This window comes from Lepidochelys kempii, chromosome 20, assembly GCF_965140265.1.
Source record: "Lepidochelys kempii isolate rLepKem1 chromosome 20, rLepKem1.hap2, whole genome shotgun sequence".
Classification (NCBI taxonomy): domain Eukaryota; kingdom Metazoa; phylum Chordata; order Testudines; family Cheloniidae; genus Lepidochelys; species Lepidochelys kempii.
In genome coordinates, this window is record NC_133275.1 from 18445002 (window position 1) to 18458646 (window position 13645).

Genomic DNA, 13645 nt, shown 5'->3' on the forward strand with positions numbered 1-13645 from the left:
GCGCCCCCGAGCCGGGGTTGGCACGGCCATTGGCGAGCGTGCGTTCGTGGGAGTACCTGGGTGCGTGTAGCTGTGTGTGCGCCGAGGTGGGTGTAGCCGTGGAGCTCTGTGTGTGTAGTTGTGTGTCAGTGTGTAACTGTGTATGTGCCTAGCTCTGTGTGTAGCTCCGTGTGTTGCATCGCTGTGTGGCAGGGTGTGGCTCTGGGTGTAGCTGTGTGTCTTTGTGTGTGTGTCAGTGTGTCTCTGGGTGTAGCTGTGTGTGTGTAGCTGTGTATTAGTGTGCAGTTATGTGTGTATCTATGTGTATGTAGCTCTCTGTGTGGCTGTGTGTGTGGCTATGTGTCAGGGTGTGTGTGGCTGTGTGTTGGGGTGTAGCTCTGTGTGTGTGTAGCTGTGTGTCAGGGTGTATGTGGCTGTGTGTCGGGGTGTGTGTGGCTGTGTGTTGGGGTGTAGCTCTGTGTGTGTGTAGCTGTGCGTCAGGGGGTAGCTCTGTGTGTGTAGCTGTGTATTAGTGCATAGCTATGTGTGTATCTATGTGTGTGTGTCAGGGTGTGTGTGGCTGTGTGTCGGGGTGTAGCTCTGTGTGTGTAGCTGTGTGTCAGGGTGTATGTGGCTGTGTGTCGGGGTGTAGCTCTGTGTGTGTATGGCTGTGTGTCGGGGTGTAGCTCTGTGTGTGTGTAGCTGTGTGTCAGGGGGTAGCTCTGGGTGTATCTATGTGTGTGTGTCAGGGTGTGTGTGGCTGTGTGTCGGGGTGTAGCTCTGTGTGTGTAGCTGTGTTGGTGTGTGCGCGCCCCCTAGGCCGTGGGGACAGACGCGGCTGCAGTGGGAGTTGGCAGCGCTGTGCCAGGCTCTCTCCCACACAGGTGCCGGAGCTCTGCTCATTTTGCATGCAGCCCAGCAGGCTTCCTGGGAAATCAGGCGGCTCTGCGGGAACCAGGAGCTGGCCCCGTCTCTTGCCACCCGTCTGGCTGCTCCCCTCCCCAGGGTAGCAGGGGAAGCCCTCCCCACTGGCCGCGCCACATCACCTCTTCAGCAGTCACCGGATGGTACCAGCATCGCCCAGGCTGGAGCTGACACCCCCCCCCACCCCCTCCAACCCAGCCATTGACCAGAACAACCCAGCCATTGATCCACCACTGCCCCCTATCCCACAAGGGCTGGCGCAGGTGAAGGCAGCTGCTCAGGACCACCGAGTGCTGGGGAGAGGGATGGATGGATGGATGGATGGTTTCTTTCTTTCTTTATACCGCAAGACACCTGTCTCATCCTGCCATCATTACATTGCGAGCCTTGACCCTGTCTCAGGCAAGTCCAGCTCATTCAGGGACGGCGGGCAGCGCATTAGCCAATGGGTCACCAAAAGCCCGGGTCAAAGGGGATTGACTCCCTTGCTGAGCTTGCCGACATGCTTCTCTCTGCAAATAACATCAAAACTGAAGCTGCTTGGCCCACACCAGCTTAATTCTCCACGTTGGGCTCCGGGGGTAGGTTAGGGGCTTGCTAACCCCCAAGGCCTGCTGGAGAACAGTCTTGGGTTTAAAGCATAGGACCAGGAATCAGCCATCCTGGGTTCAGTTCCTGCTTCCGGGAGGGGGAGACAGAGGTTAGACCCAGAATCTGGGACTCAGGATGCCTGGGTTCTAGTCTCAGTCCTGGAAGGATGGAGCATGTGCCTACAGCTCAGGGCTAGGGGTCAGGATTCCTGAGTCCTATTCCCTCTGCTATATTACAGTGGGGGGGACGGGACTCTCTGTGCCTCAGTTTCCCCATCTGTTATGTGGGGATAATGCTCTGAGCTAATGGGGCTAAATTAATTACTCTTTGCAAAGTGCTATGAGATCCTCAGATGGAAGGTGCTGGCTGAGCATGGTGCTTCCTGGACTTGTCCCACCCCACCAGCTGTGGTTTGGGGGGGATTGCTATAATTTAAAGAGGTTTCAGAGGGCACAGGCCACTTAAAGACATGGTTCCCTGCTATCAGGTGCTTAGTGTCTAAAAATAGACAGATCAGACGATGAGTAATGACAGGGTGAAACCGGGGCAGGGGAGAGGTCTTATACCAGCTTGCGCCACAGGTGATGGAGTCGCAGGGCACATGCTGCTCATACCCCAATCCACCCCAACAGCCTGGCTGCAAACTCCTCCAGCAAAGACACATCAAGACAATCGACTGCACAGCTGAGCAGCGGCAGCTTCCTGACTCCCCAGGGCTACAAGCCAGCAGAGCGGATGCAGCGGGATCCTGCCCCATTCGTGCCCCTCCCAGCAGCTCCCAGGCCTAGCTCGGGATCATCCTGTCTGTGACACCCATCACCCGCGGGGAGGGCCCAGCCGTGACTCTACGGAAGATGCGAGAGTCAGGTTAGAAGCCGGCTCACCTGGCCCTGGGCTCCCTTGGGGCTGACAGGAGGGGACGCTGGCTCGGACCAGCACCTGGGACTCAGAGCACCGTTCCTGACTGCAACAGCCCAAGGAGACCAGGGCCTTCACCCATCTCTGGCCCGGATCCTCCCAGTCTCCCCCTCCATGCCCCAGCTCCCAGGCAATGTGCCAGCCACTCCCTTTACACATCGGGTGAGCCAATGGCTGCCAGCTGGGGTTGTGATTGGCTGGCAAGCCATGTGTATGCAAATGAGGCCAGGCATTGGGCCACCCGGGTGAGACTCCATGTGGGTCCATTCTCCCTGCGGCTGCTGTCTGGCATTTGGGGCAGCACGTGCAACTTAGTGTGAGCAGTACATCGGGGCTTGATGGAGGGCACAGCGACACGCTGTGAACAGGGCTGACAAATGGGGTCTGGAAGAGAACCTGGAGGCCAGAGACCCTGACCAGCTCCTCACCCCCAGCCCCTCGTGCCTTATCACCCCCTTATACGGAGTGGCAGGTCTCCTCTCTCTCCGGGACGCTCAGATGCCAACATGGGGATGGATAGATAGATTATCTCTCTCTCCTCCCCCTTAACCATCATTTCGCTGGACTGTCCATGTGATACCATTTTGCTCTGTCTCCTGCACTCCCTCAAACAGCCCCCTTACCTTCCCCCCTTTCTGTGACTCTAACCCTGCTCACGAAAGCTCATGCTCTAATAAATTGGTTAGTCTCTAAGGTGCCACAAGTACTCCTTTTCTTTTTGCGGATACAGACTAACACGGCTGCTACTCTGAAACCTGTCCAATGTGTCCATCTCTATCTAGTAAGCAGGTGCCCAGTGCGGATTGCAATGGACTGATCCATACTCCCACTCCACCCTGGTGCATGAGTGCTGGCTGAAGCACACCTTCCCCGCCCCCAACCTCGGGGTAACTCTGGCCCATATCTGTCCGCCCTCGCCAGTCTGTAGTGACAGCTGAGCAGGGCCCCCCGCCCAGCAGGACAGGCCGTGCCAGCGGGGAGCAGAGCAGCCCCCCTTAGTGGGTCAGTAGGTCCTGGGCTCAGTCACACACAGGAACCAGCTCGGCATGAAACTCACAGCATGGGCGCCTGGCTGACATGCGGGGGGCCGGCGTCAGGGGGGCAGGGTATGGGAGTTCTGCTGGGCATGTGCGGAGAAAGATATGGACCCATCTGAGCCCATGGTCAGTTTGTCTGTCTGCACCTGTTTGGGTCACTGCAATACCGGGTGAGAGAGGTGATTCAGTGAGGGGACTGCAGACCTTCCACACCCCTCACCCCAATATCCCCTGCATCCTTCACCCAAAACCCACCTCCTGTACCCCCACTCCAACATCCCCTGCACTCCTTACCCCAATGCCAGATCCTCTAGTACCCCTCACCCCAATACTTCTTGTACCCTTACCCCAGTGCCAGACCTTCTGGTACCTCTCAGCACAATACCCAGACCCCTTCTTACCCCTGACCCCAATACCCCTTGCACCCCTCACCCCAAACCCCCTCCTGCACCCCTCACCCCAATACCTCTGAACCCCTCATCCAGTGCTAGACTCTTCCTGGACCCCCACTCCAACACCCCATGCACTTACCCCAATGCCAGACCCTCTGGTACCTCTCACCCCAATAACCAGACCCCTTCTTACCCCTCACCCCAATACCCTCTGCACCCCTCACCCAACCCACCCTGAACCTCTGCACCCAATACCCCAATGCCAGATCTCTTTGATACTCAACATAATATTCATACCCCTTCATACGCCTTACCCCTGTGCTCAACACCCTGCAAGCCCCTCACCAAATGCCAGACTCCTGCACCCCTCAGCCAGTGCCAGATCCTTCCAGCACCACACACCCCAATACCCAGACCCCTTCAAACCCCTCACCACAGTGCCAGGTCCCTTCAGTACCCCTCACCCCAATGCCAGAACACTCCTGTACCCCTCACCCTGATACTCAGTCCCCTTCCCTGCACCCCTCATCCCAACCCCCCTGCACTCTTCACCCCAATGCCAGACTCCTTCATACCCTCACCCCAGTGCCCAGACTCCTGCCTGCCCACCCCCCAAAGCAGCCCCTTTATGAGCGGTGACCTAGGGTTAGCAGAGCCCTTTGCCAGGCCAGGTGGGATCGGTGTCCTCTCAGCACCTCACACATCAAACCAACACGTGCGACTGCCCTGTGCCCTCGCCTGGCACTTCCCAGCCACTGAGCCCAAGTGCCCACGCACGGTCTGCCCATGGGGGTCCCCAGCAAACAGATCAGCCATCCCGGGGTTCCCGCTCCTCTCCCTGGGGAGCTGCTGCAAACTGGAGGGCCCCCCCCAAGCATCGCCCCCCGGCCCCTCCTGCCGCCTCCCTCCCCTCCCCTCCCCCGCCAGGATCCCAGGGTGGATGGAAACGACTCGCTCCACTCACCTGTCACCAGCCGCGGAGGGAGCAGCGAGCCAGCCCCGGGGCGCCCCTTCCCTCCTCCCCGGGCCCCGCCGCCCGATCCCGCCCTCGCCAGCTGGGTGCCGCGGTGCCGTCCCGGCGCCCTCACGTGGCACCTTGCCTTGGCTTTGTTTATTTCCTTCCCAACGTGTCCCTAGCGCTGGGATTTCTCCTTGGGGCTACTCTAAAGCGCTGCTCCTCTCTCCCTCCCTACACTAGCTACCAGCCCCTGCCTGCCTGCCTGCCTATCTACCCATCCCTTTGCCTGCCTATCTATCTAATCTATCTACCCCACGCACCCCCTCGATCTATCAATCTATCCCATGCACCCCCTATCTATCAATCTATCCCCATACACCCCCTCTATCTATCTATCTATCTATCTATCTATCTATCCCCATACACCCCCCCTCTATCTATCTATCTATCTATCCCCATACACCCCCCCTCTATCTATCTATCTATCTATCCCCATACACCCCCCCTCTATCTATCTATCTATCTATCCCCATACACCCCCCCTCTATCTATCTATCTATCCCCATACACCCCCTCTATCTATCTATCTATCTATCTATCTATCTATCTATCCCCATACACCCCCCTCTATCTATCTATCTATCCCCATACACCCCCCCTCTATCTATCTATCCCCATACACCCCCCCTCTATCTATCTATCTATCTATCTATCCCCATACACCCCCCCTCTATCTATCTATCTATCCCCATACACCCCCTCTATCTATCTATCTATCTATCCCCATACACCCCCCCTCTATCTATCTATCCCCATACACCCCCCCTCTATCTATCTATCTATCTATCTATCTATCCCCATACACCCCCCTCTATCTATCTATCTATCTATCTATCTATCCCCATACACCCCCCCTCTATCTATCTATCTATCTATCTATCTATCCCCATACACCCCCCTCTATCTATCTATCTATCCCCATACACCCCCCCTCTATCTATCTATCTATCCCCATACACCCCCCCTCTATCTATCTATCTATCCCCATACACCCCCCCTCTATCTATCTATCTATCTATCTATCTATCTATCTATCTATCTATCTATCTATCTATCCCCATACACCCCCCCTCTATCTATCTATCCCCATACACCCCCCTCTATCTAATCTATCGATCTATCTATCCCCATACACCCCCCCTTCCCCAGGCACATCTCCCTGTCTCCCCTGTCTGGAGCTGTGGACTCTGAGTACCCGACGCTCTGGGTAGCTCCCAGCCGGTCTCGCTCCCCAGCAGAAGTGGGGCCAACAGAAGCTATTACCTCACCCACCTTGGCTGTGTGTCTGTCTATCCGGCCGTCCCCATGCACCTCTCCCTCTCCCTGGCACGCTGCCCCTTTCTCTCCCTCCCCTCCATGTGCTGCTGGCAGATCCCCCGCTCTGCTTCTGCGCCGGGCCCGGCGCCGCCCCCCCAGCCCCTGCCCCCCCCCCCCCCCAGCTTTTTTTTTTCTTTTTTGCCAATGAAGCAACCTCTCCCCAGCCCCGCCCCCGCAGGGGATCCAGCCAATGGGCTGCGCCGCCGCCCGCCTCTGCCGCAGGTAGCCCCCGGTGCTGATGTCATCCCTGGGAAGGCAGGAGCCAAGGTGAGTGGGGCCCTGAGCTCATCCCTGGGCCGGGGGATCCGCCCCTCCCGGCGCGGCGGGGGGGACTCCTTGCTCTTAGGTGAGTTTAACCCTTTGGGTGCCGGGAGATGGGGAAATACCGGCGCCCCCCCCAGGCCCCAGCCATGGCCTCTCGCTTGGTGCCCCTGGAGACTGGCACCCTCTGCATCCACAGGGCACCGGGCAGCACACGCTCTCTGCCCTGTGCCTCCCCCTGGAGTCACAGGACCCCCCTCCTCTCCATAGCCCCTGCCCTCTGGGAGCTGGGCTGAGGCTGGCCAAACAGGCATGCAGGGAGAGGGGAGGATCATGGGGGGGGGAAGGGTCCAGTTTGCCCATCCTGCGCCAACACGACGCAGGGGCTAGGGCTCCAAGCAGATGGCAACAAGAGCGGTGCCGGGCACATGGAAGTGAAACATGTAAGGAGCCCTGCAAAAGCCCAGGCCCCTCTGGGGTCCTAGGCCAAGACATTCAACACCCTGGCGCCCCATAAACCAAGTACCCAGACACCCTCCCTTTACCCCTCTCCCAGTGCCCAGATCTCCTCCCTGTACCCCGCACCCAGTACCCAGACCACTCCCAGTACCTCTCCCTCACAGTGCTCACTTCACCTCCTGTGCCCCATGTACATGCCAATCCTTAGGAGATCATCAGAGCCCTCTTGAGCCAGAGGAGCAGGAGAACCAGCCCATCCTGAGTTTTGTGTATATCTAGATTCACCCAGGGCCTCGTGGCTATAATGTTTACAGCCCACCTGGCTAGTGGCATTACAAGTCCCTCAGGCATAGAACAAAACTTGGCAAGCAAGTCTGGAAGATCTGTGTCTCTTATAAAGAGATAATTATCCCAGGAAAATGGGGATGGACTCGGGGAGCCACCCCGGGGGCGTGGATGTGGGGTGAGGGCTAGCCCGAGGGACCTGTGTGCTAGTAGCCCATCTCTCTATAAACATCTGATGAAGTGAGCTGTAGCTCACGAAAGCTCATGCTCAAATAAATTGGTTAGTCTCTAAGGTGCCACAAGTACTCCTTTTCTTTTTGCGAATACAGACTAACACGGCTGTTCCTCTGAAATCTCTCTATAATGACAGTCCACCTCTTTATGATAGTGTTTTTCATGGTTAGAACAGGAGACTGGGCAGCAGGACTCCTGGGTTCTGTTCGCAGTTCTTCCAGGGGATATCATGCTTAGAGTAGGGCATTAGGAATCAGAACTCCTGGGCTATGTTCTTGGCTGTGACACTAACTTGCTGCATCTTCCTGGACAAGTCATGTCACCCTCTGTGCCTCAGTTTACCCATCTTTACCTTGGTATAAATTGTTTCTATTCCAGTCACGTCCAGCTGAGATGGGGGCCCTGCTGTGCTGACCATCAAAAGGGACAAAGGGTGGCAGGTAAAACAGAGGCCCAGAGAGGAAAAGTGACTTGCCCCAGGTCACCCAGAAGGCTGGTGACAGAGCCAGGAATAGAAGCTGGGTCTCCTGAGCCCCAGACTGCTGCTCTAACCACTAAGCCACATCATAACCTATCGGTACCTCTTCTGGGCTGTTTCTTCCTCATTTTCTTCTTATGCCACAAACAAACACAACCCGTAAAAGGGATGTCAGTTAGGTAAGAGCGACGTTCCCCCAGTCAAGCCCTAAACAGCAAGGGAATGCTAAGTTATGGGACACCTCTTAGCAGATCCCAGACACGCTTGATGCGACCGACAGAGCATGCATCTTCGCAAGGAACCCCCTTCTGCCTCCAAGGTGAGACACACATGCAGAATGCAACACCTGCATCAAGCACAAGTGAGAGCACAAGTTCAGTGCTCTCATGGCTGCATGCTGGACTAGGACTCAGGACACCTGGGTTCTATTCCTGGCTCTGCTGGGTGACCTTGGGCAAGTGCCCCCCTGTGTGCCTCAGTTTCCCCTGGTGCCCTTTGTCTCTTTTGATTGCCAGCTGTTTGGGGCAGAGACTTTCTCACCATGTGGATGTGCAGTCCCTCACCTAATATGGTTCTGATCTCCATTGGGGCCTCAAGATGCTACCTCTATATACAATAAAAGCAACCTCAGCAAGTGTTCTGGATTGATGCATTGGCACAGCTTGATCTGCAGCTTGGCATGTCCTTATGGGGGAAGTGTGAGGTTGTCATGAAAGGTTTAACTCAAACTAATACCTGATTTTGTTGAAAATCTTCCCCAAATTCAGCTGGCGCCTGCAGACAATGTGCTGTGAGACTGGGGAAGGGACACTGGGTGCTTGAGACAAAACCATGGTCTTGGCTTTATTCTCCTCTCTGCCACTGACCTGCTGAGTGATGCTGGGGGAGTCACATTGCAGCTCAGCACCTCAGTTTCCCCATCTGGAACATGGGGATAATAATCCTTATCTATATTACAGAGGGTTGTGAGGTTTAAACTGATTTATGGGAGGCAGCAGAGCCCAGTGGTTTGGGCACTGGACTGGGTCTCAAGAATCCTGGATTCTATGCCCACTTCACCACTCTGTGCCTTGGTTTCCCCTCTCACTTTTTAGACTGTGAGATCCATGGGGCAGGGGCTGCTGTTCCCTTGCTGTCTGTGCAGCATCCAGCACAATGAGACCTCGATCCTGGTTACAGCCTTTTAGGAGCTACGATAATGTCAATAACCTGGGATGGGAAGGTGAAAAAAGCCTAAGGAAGTTAGAGGTTTAAATGCTATTGAAATTCAACAGGAGTTGGGTGCCTGGCTCCCTTGGAAAATCCCATCCTGGATTCTTAGCAGTTCCAGCCTCATTCCATTCCATGCCACCCACCTCCAGCCATTTCCAATGCCAACTGGGGACCCACTGCGTGGTGCCAACACGAATAGAAGCATAGGGATGGAGGCGGCAGGGAAGCTTATTGTGGCACGGTGCCCACTTGGTGCATTTAGAGCATGCCAGCCTCCAGGGTTGGTAACAAGGTCACTGAAGAAAAACAAAAAAGAAGAAAGAAACAAATGTGTCAATTTCTTGCAAACATGCCCAGTGGGAAAGAATGAAAGATAGGGGGATGCCCCTGGGGAAACACCTGCTCAAGGAGCAGAACAGGTCTGTGAAGGGAAGGTTCTAGCAGGGACTACTAGATTGTACTTTGAGATCTAGGAATTAAAAGTGAGGCGCTCTGTGTCTCTCATTCCCAATACAGAGCTGTAGCTAGCAACCCATCTCCACACACATCTATCTGTCCCAATACAGAGCTATATCTAGCTATCCATCCCCGCACATATCTAGCTATCCCGATACAGAGCCATATTTATCTATCCATCTGCACACAGATCCATCCCAATACAGAGCTATATCTAGCTATCCATCACCATACAGATCTATCTATCCCGATACAGAGCTATATCTAGCTATCCGTCTCCACACAGATCTACCTGTCCCGATCCAGAGCTTTACACACTACAAAGCTATAGAGAGCTATCTGTCCATCCCCACACAGAGCTCTATGTCTAGTGTGTCCCAGTGGACAGAGTCCTGGAGAATGACTCAGGAGACCTGGATTCTGTTCCCAGCTCTACTACTGGCCTTGGGCAAGTCACTTCTCTCTGCATCTCAGTTTCCCCAGCTGTCAAATGGGGATAATGATACTGACTTCCTTTGTAAAATGCTGTGAGATCTCTTGATCAAATGTGCTAGACAGGAGCGAGGGATTATTAGTGTTCTGTGCTGCTGCCCGTCACCATGGCATCTGGTACCTCGTCCATGAAACAGATTGGTGATAGCAATGTCCCTAGTGGGCTTCCTGTTATCTCTGTCTCTGCTCCCTTTTTGGGTCATGCACAGCTCTGCTCAGGGTAAGATTTGGGTTGGGCTGGGCGATTCTTGGTGCGGGGTCAGTGAGGCATGGGTGCTATGCTCTGGCAGACAGTCTCTGTGAAAGAGTTGGGCAGCATTTGTTGCTCAGACTCTGGGTTGGTTTAATCCAGGGGTTCGCAAACATCATTGCACCGCAACCCCCTTCTGACAACAAAAATGACTACACAACCCCCAGAGGGGGGACAAAGCCTGAGCCTGCCCAAGCCCGCTGCCCCACGCGGGGTGGGGGGGTCAAAGCCACAGGGCTTCTGCCCCAGGCAGGGGGCCTGTAACCTGAGCCCCGCCACCCAGGGCTGAAGCCCTCGGGCTTTGGCTTTGGCCCTGGGCTTCAGTTTTGGCCCTGGACAGTGGGGCTCGGGCTTTGGCTTCAGCCGTGGGCCCCAGCAAGTCTAAGCCAGTCCTGGTGACCCCATTAAAAAGGGGTTGCGAGTGTGACCCACTTTAGGGTCCTGACCCACAGTTTGAGAACCACTGGTCTAAACTCCTCTGGAGGCTTGTTCCACTGCCTGATCCCACCCACAGCCTCACTGGAAGAGCCAGGATCAATGCCAACTCCACCTGATGCCTGAGATAAACTGAAATGAACTTTAACCCTAGAGAAAGGGGTCGGGACGACAGCCCTCGAGACTGTCACCCCCTGTTTAACCCCATTGCTGGGGCAATCTTCACCCTGCTCCCTCCTGGCCTGGAAAACACACTCCCACTGTCCTATGAGCCCTGAGGGTCTGTAGCTTCTCTGACACACACACAGCTATCTACAGACGCTGGCAGATGGCGAGTGAAGACTAGGATTATGGAGCCCGCTAAGCGGGGAGGGCTGTGGAGGGATTTCAAGGCAGGAAGGTCAGAGTGAGACTGGCTCTGGCCTTTCCTGTAATGCTGCCCCCCGAGATGTGGAGAAGGGCTCTACCGATGAAACTGGAAGCTGAGCTCCTAGGAGGGAATGCTGCACTTTCTCGCTGAGGGTGGGGAAATCCTTCCTGACGCAGAGAGCTGGCCCGGCGTTTAAGGGACTTAGGAGAGCTGGTTTCAATTCCCTGCTCTGCCACAGAATCCCACTGGGGGCAAGTCACTTAATCGTGCAGTGCCTCAGTTTCCCCACTTGTAAACAGGGGATGATAATCCTTCCCTCATCATATTTTGACTGTGAGCTCTTGGTGGCAAGAATTGTCCTGTACAGCGCCCTGGCACAGCGGTGCCCAGATTTCATGTGGGGGCCCTACATGCTATTGTAATACAAATGCAGCGTTGCCACCTCTTGTGACTTGATTGCAAGTCTTGTGACACTAGGTTTTTTTCTTAAAGTCCCAGCTGCTGGAGTGACGTGATGACTGAAGATACACTTAATCCTGCCTCAGCATGTGGGGATGGATTGGTGACCTCTTGAGGTCCCTTCCAGCCCTACAGTTCTATTAGTCTATGGCAAGAGAGTCTCAGCTGTCATTTCAAAGAAAAAGTAAGTTTCTGGCCCTTGTGGAAGCTGGGAAATATGACCCCTAATGGCTCAGAAGGCATAGAAAAAACACCTGAAATGTATCGTTTTAAAAAATCTCACGATTTCCGGGGCGTGACGTGGGATAGTTAAATGGGGTTGCCCATACAGTAATAAGGCATTGTCAGAGGGGTAACAAAGAGTGACCTACAGGGGCTGGGTTTTATAAAGGGCTGCATAAATTAATGACCAAAGATGATAGCTGAAGCTGTACAAACAAAGATGATGATGATACAAGGGTTAGCAACCACCATGCTCCAGGGAACGAACTGATCACAGCAGGGGTCAGGAAGGAATCCAAAGGCCATATGCTGCCATATGAGAGACTAGGTTCATTTGGCTTAAGGAGAGTTTTCTTTTCCATCTTACTTTGCATCTTAAGTATCTAGCATCGGCCACTGTTGGAAGCAAGACAGTGGATTTGATAGACAAACGGTCTGATGGCAAATCTTCTGAGCCAAAGCATTAATATTAAAAGGGACATGGTTATGATATTATGCTTGGTCACCTTCCCTTTCTGTTTCTAGGTACATGTTCAGGCTCCTCATTTTGCAGGTCCTTGTTGCCGTGTGGGTTACACAAGCACAGGTTGCATGCGTGTTTTACAAGGGTGAGTTGCCACATGGGTCACCAGTGCAACGGGGGAGCCAGTTTCAGTCTCCTTTTCTTCTCCCTCACCCATTTTCTCCGAAAAGTAACAAATCACTGGGGCCGGATGATGCTCTTGTTTCATGAGGAACATAGGCACTGTCCAATCCACCTAATCCAGTCTCTGGTCTTCTTCAGTGGACAGGACTAGATGTGTCACAGGATGAAAGAAACTCAATAGTGGCCAGTGATGGAACGGCTTTCTTCCCAAGCCCTCTCAGAAGCTGGTTCATGCCCTGGAGAATGAGGATTTATAGACCTTCTCATACATATTTTGATCCCATCTAATGTAACTGCAAACTCCATTGATCTAACGGAGTTATGCCAGTTTTGCACCCGTGCAGCTGAGATCAGAATCTGGAGCCTCGGGTGTTTTTACCACCTAAATTCTGGGCCTAAGCTGGCTGTGGCCCTGGCATGCTTCCCAAGGAGCGGAGAGTCAATAACCAGGACCTCACGCCTGAGGCAGGGTGCTGGGTCCAGCTCCTCACAATAAAGGGATCTCTGCAGAGCTCTGGGGCCATGCCCTACCCAGAGCCAGCACTGGCTGGAAATTTTCCATCAAAACTGGTAGGGGTTTTTCGAGGGAAAACCAGGTTTTTGAGTAATCACAATTTTTCACAAAAAGCATCTTTCTTCCTTCTGAAAAATTCCATTTTTTTGTTTCAAAAAATGGAATAGCCCACACTGGAAATATTTCCATTCTGCAGTGTCACCGCAGTGCCTCATGGGAGTCGTAGTGTGGGTGCTCCCATTCTCCTCCATGGGCCACATTCCCCAGCTGAGCTTCATCTCCCATGATGCACAGCCTTCCCTCAGCAAGAGGAGAGACCATGGTGCATCATGGGAGATGTAGTCCAACGAGGGAAACTGGCATACAGAGGAGAATGGAGGCATGAAACATCCAAAATACAACATCCATGAGGCACTGCAGCCTTGTGTCTACCATAATACACAGACTCCTCCCCTCTTGCTGAGTGAGCGTGGTGCATCATGGGAGATGTAGTCCAGCCTGCAAGTCTCTCCAATAGGGGAGAACAGGGGCATAAGGCACCTGAATTACAATTCCCATGAGGTCCCGTGGTGCCTTTCTGAATTAAAATATTTCCAATGTTGATTTTTTTGCCAAAATCTCAAAATTTTCCACAGCCATACTTGCTGTGTCCCTTCCTCTCGCCTCACTTGGTCAGACTCTAGGAGCTACACAACG

General features: G+C 54.0%; 1 protein-coding gene across 5 annotated transcripts in view; it reads right to left on the minus strand.

Annotated features, from left to right (window-relative positions):
• The window catches only part of MAP3K12 (mitogen-activated protein kinase kinase kinase 12), a 91819-nt gene that overhangs the window by 20663 nt on the left and 57511 nt on the right, over positions 1-13645 (minus strand). Inside the window, exon 1 of one of the 5 annotated variants that reach the window (XM_073318557.1) lies at positions 6132-6212. The exons of 3 other annotated variants lie outside the window; for them this stretch is intronic. The gene's annotated coding sequence lies outside the window, so the exon portion shown is untranslated. Of the gene's footprint in view, positions 1-4805; positions 5130-6131; positions 6213-13645 lie in introns of those variants that run through there. One more of the 5 variants, XM_073318558.1, reaches the window with a different exon arrangement.